This window comes from Crinia signifera, chromosome 2, assembly GCF_055691185.1.
Source record: "Crinia signifera chromosome 2, ASM5569118v1, whole genome shotgun sequence".
Taxonomy (NCBI): domain Eukaryota; kingdom Metazoa; phylum Chordata; class Amphibia; order Anura; family Myobatrachidae; genus Crinia; species Crinia signifera.
Genome location: NC_139218.1, coordinates 393,931,672 through 393,936,721, shown reverse-complemented (window position 1 = coordinate 393,936,721; position 5,050 = coordinate 393,931,672). Strand labels below are relative to the sequence as shown.

General features: G+C 48.5%; 1 pseudogene; it reads left to right on the top strand.

Annotated features, from left to right (window-relative positions):
• Nucleotides 1-1,089: 1,089 nt before the first annotated feature.
• LOC146058265 (E3 ubiquitin/ISG15 ligase TRIM25-like) lies at nucleotides 1,090-4,763 on the top strand (annotated as a pseudogene).
• Nucleotides 4,764-5,050: the final 287 nt, after the last annotated feature.

The following is a 5,050-nucleotide window of genomic DNA, read 5'->3' as shown; positions in this document are numbered from 1 at the left end:
CCTTGGGGGCAGGTGGGGTGAGGTGTCGTCATCACCGGTGACCCCCTCATGCCCCCTCACACCCGGCGGTGATTGACACCTGTGTTACCGAGCGTCATATTCGCCGGTAACACAGGAAAACGCTGCGATTGGCTGTTCACATTGAACAGCCAATCACAGCGATCGCCGACGGGGGGGGAGGCATCGCCGCCCCCCCTGGGCATGCAGGGACATGTCTGCTGTCAGGGACAGCAGACATGTTTAAACTGTCACCGCGTCTATAGACGCGGGGACAGTTTAAAGTCATGACGTATATATACGTCATGTGTCGGGAAGTACATCCCGGCCATGACGTATATATACGTCAAATGTCGGGAAGGGGTTAAACTATGGCCACAAATAGTATGGGGGTGATTTCATATATGGTGATAATGCTAACTATTTAAATCATTACATATATGGAAGAACATATTTAGTACTGGTCAGCAGTTGTAGTCGGCTCTCTGACGTAAACATGTTATAATTAGAGTATACATTTAAGCTATACATTCACTTCACGATCTCTTCTATTGACAGCAACAGGTGATGAGGCTTCAGAATAGATTGAGCTGGTTGTCTTTGATTGATGACAACAGGTGATAGTAGCTTGCAATTACGATATGTCACATTGATAAGTCCTTGGATACGTATACTGATTATATATATTGTTTATTAACTTGAAATCTTCAACTTGTGTGGAAATATAACTTTGTCCCATCCTAACACTGTTCCCTTTCTTGTGATCTCATCTCAAACAGCCCAAAAACGCCATTTTTAATGACAGTAGCAAGGAAAGGCAGGGTGGATCCCTTTTCAGTGTAAAAGGGCATTACCCAGGAATAATCCAGATTAAATTGCAGTGTAAATGGGGTCTGAGGCGGGGCACGCCCTGGCAATTTCCTGTGTTCAGTTTCCTGGGTCCTACCCGGGATTCTGGTGTAAACTTGGTATAAGTGTAACTGAGCCTGTAGCTATAATCTGAGTGACAGCTCCCCCTCCCCCTGTGTACAGAATGTGACCCCACTGGTATCTGAGTGACAGCTCAGCCTCGCCCTGTGTGCAGAATGTGACCCCACTGGTATCTGAGTGACAGCTCAGCCTCGCCCTGTGTGCAGAATGTGACCTCACTGGTTTCTGAGTGTCAGAGACTTTCACTTTCATTTCCCTCTTCTGCTACCAGCAATGGCGTCTGCTGATCTGAGACAGGAGCTGGACTGTTCCATCTGCCTGAGCATTTATACAGATCCTGTAACCCTGAGATGTGGCCACAACTTCTGCCGGGTCTGTATTGATCGTGTGCTGGATACACAGGAGGGGGCTGGAGTTTATAGCTGTCCTGAGTGCAGAGCAGTGTGTCAGGAGCGTCCTGCACTGATACGGAACATAACGCTGTGTAACATAGTGGGGAGGTTCCTGTCTGCTCGGCCAGATCAGGAGGAGACTGGGATCTGCTGCACTTACTGTATTCACTCTCCTGTACCTGCTGCTAAGTCCTGTCTGCTGTGTGAGGCTCATCTGTGTGATAATCACCTGAGAGTACACAGCAAGGCAGCAGAACACATCTTATGTGACCCCACCACTGCCCTGGGGAACAGGAAATGCTCCGTCCATAAGGAACTCTACAGATATTACTGCACTGAGGATGCTGCCTGCATCTGTGTGTCCTGCTGCCTGATCGGGGAGCACAGAGGACATCAGGTGGAGTCATTGGATGAGGCCTCTGAGAAGAAGAAGGAGAAGCTGAGAGATGTTCTGCAGAAACTGACCAGGAAGAGAGCGGAGACTGAGAATAGAGTGCAGAGACTGCAGGAGCGCAGGAGAGAGGATCAGGGAAAAGCAGCGGGTGTCACAGAGACAGTCACTGCCCTGTTTAGAGACATCAGGAGACAGCTGGAAGACCTGGAGAGGAGAGTCCTGAGTGAGATCTCCAGGCAGGAACAGCGCGTTTCACTCTCAGTCTCTGATCTGATCCAGCAGCTGGAAATAAAGAAGGATGAGCTGTCCGGGAAGATGCGTCACATTGAGGAGCTGTGTAACATGTCTGACCCAGTGACTCTCTTACAGGAACTGGACACAGGGGACTTGTGTGACACTGAGGACACAGAGAGACATGATAACCAGGTCCGTGGTGCAAGAGGTCTGGATGTGGGTCTCATCTCCCGGACATTACACACATTATCTGATATAATAACAGGGATAAATACAGGGATCTATGTGCAGGAACCTACAGACCTATTACTGGATGTAGCCACAGCTTGTAATAATATACAGATATCAGGTGACAGGAAATCTGCATCATTGTCATATATAGACCAGAATCGCCCAGTAACACCAGAGAGATTTCAGTGTAATCAGGTAATCAGCACCAGGGGATTCTCCTCAGGGCGACATTACTGGGAGGTGGATGTCAGTAAGTCAGTGAGCTGGGTGGTGGGGATGTGTTATCCCAGTATAGGCAGGACAGGACAGCAGTCACACATTGGATATAATAACAAGTCCTGGGGTCTGTGGAGGGATAACAGTGAGTACTCAGTGATACATGACAGGACAGTGATCCTGTTACCTGGTAATATCCCCTGTGACAGAGTGAGGATATACCTGGATTATGAGGCAGGACTGATGTCCTTTTATTCTCTGTGTGACCCCATCAGACACTTACACACCTGCACCACCACCCTCACTGAGCCCCTCCATGCTGCATTATGGGTAGGGAGAGGGTGTGTAACTATATGTGAGGGACATAGGCGAATCTAGGGGGTGGTCCGGGGGTGCACAGGACCACCCATTAGCCCATTTTGTAGCTGAGGGATGGGGCTTTCCAACGAGCCCACCCCTGTGTCTCTAGCCCCCTGGGAACCAGAGATACGGACAGGCAAAGCTGGAACATTTTCCCTATAGGATAACATGGGACCCGCTAATTCCGACCCCCACCCAGTTCAACGGCTGCAAGTTGCCCCTTCGGCATCACTGAAGCTTGAGGTTGATCTCAGTCGAACCCAAATCGCTGGGCTTTCAATCTGATACCAGGCTGGATCCATATGGGTTAATTGGTTCCAGGGATATTGAGGTTAAACCGTTTTTTTTTTTTCATTTCTTAAATGTAATTTCATGACTGTTTATGTTCTTTGAGGGCAGATTTCTCTAGAACCAAACAGCCAAGTTTCACAGGACCAAAATCATTCGAAGCCATCTCAAAGTTCTTCAATATGATACTGGTCTCATGTAAATGGGTCAGTTGGTTCCGAAGATAAAGCTGGTTGGTTAAAGGGGGGTAGGGAGAGGGGAGTGGTTGTCTCTCCCCCTCACACCAGAAAATGCAGGGACTAGGCTGGTTTATAAGGGGTCAGCCTGGGAATGTCCCTGCATGATCCTGGGACCATATTCCCGGGTAAATCCCTGCATTTTCTGTTGTGAAAGGGATATTATTTAATCATGTGGTGCCGGCGCCCGGCGTGCTCCCCCGACGTCATGCACAACAACAGTGCGCACAATATTTCAAATGTCCACTCGGCTAGAGGGGACACCAGGAGGGGAGTGGGAGCGTGCTCTGCGCTGTGCTCTGCTCCCCATAGAAGCAGCTGCACTGCTCTCCATCTCTCCCTGCAGCAGCAGCGAAGGCTCATATACAAATTTACAGTAATTGGCACTTTTGGGGGCATTGCTTAAGGGACAAGTGGCGGTATGTAGGGGCATTACGCATAATGTGTGGCTTCATGTGTAAGGGGCATTACGGTGTGCAGCATCATGTGTAAGCGGCATTATGTGTGCAGCATCATGTGTAAGGGACATTATGTGTGCAGCATCACGGTGCGCGGCATCATGTGTATTGGATACTATGGTGTGTGGCATCATGTGTAATCGGTACTATGGTGTGCGGCATCATGTGTAATGGGTACTATGGTGCCATCAAGCAAGAACCCCCTAGCAATGAGCACGTAGGTAAGCAGCACTTATGTGGCAAATATGTAATGGGCATTACGGTTTGTTATATAGTATGTAATGGGCATCATGATGTGTGGCACAATGTGTAATGGGCATTATGGTGTGTGGCCTTATGTGTAATTGGCATGTGGCTTTATGTGTAATAGGTATTACGGAGTTTGCTAAAATGTGTAATGGGCATTACTGTGTATGGTCTAAAGTGTAATACCACACCCCTTTTTGTAATGCCATGCCTCCTTCCCATGAGGCCACGCCCCCTTTTTGACGCGCGGCTACGCCGCGCAAAGGTCTCCCTGCTATTATGTCTAGGTCTGGGACCACCCATTACCATAATTCTAGATTCGCCTATGGTGAGGGAGTGAGGAGCTGGGAGACATTACCATAGGAAATCTACCCAGAGACTGGTGACATCACAGGAAGGGGAATCTGATTGGGGGAACATTCAGCACATGGCTTATGGCTTAGCCCCTCCCCCTGTGTGACCAGGTAACCAATGTGCCTGGAGTTGTTCCAGTATTGGTGTGCTAGATCATACCTCCCAACAGTCTTGCTAAACGTGAGAACGTCCCGATATTTGGGGACGTGCCCGCGTCCCTCCCGCGGCCGGCAGTGTCCCGCTGCAGGGGGGGCAGTTGGGAGTCCCCCCCAATATCACAGAATAGACGCGTCTATTCGCGGCCGAAAATGAGGGCGCAGCTTAATTTGCATAAGCCGATGTTCGATTTCGAAGTTTCATCCAATTTTTGCTTTTCCCCTTTTTTTCTCTACTCATGTGAGATCAGCTTGAGATTTACCCTTTTGTGCTTGAGATGTGCTATGAGATTTTCACTATGTGATTTTGTCTTATCTGTATATTGAATAAAGGGTGTTTTTTACTTGCAGAGGGGGTGTGTCTATTTCTAGCTAATTTCAATACGGCCGGTAATTATCGGCAATTAGCGCGATACGCCCGCTAATTGCCGGCCAAATACGCCAGAAAATACACTTCATTTTCCTGCTGTATTTGTCTTCAGCCTGCACGGATCAGTCAGATCCGTGCAGGCTTCAGTGTAAATATAGAAAAATAAATAAATAAATGAATGAAAAAAAC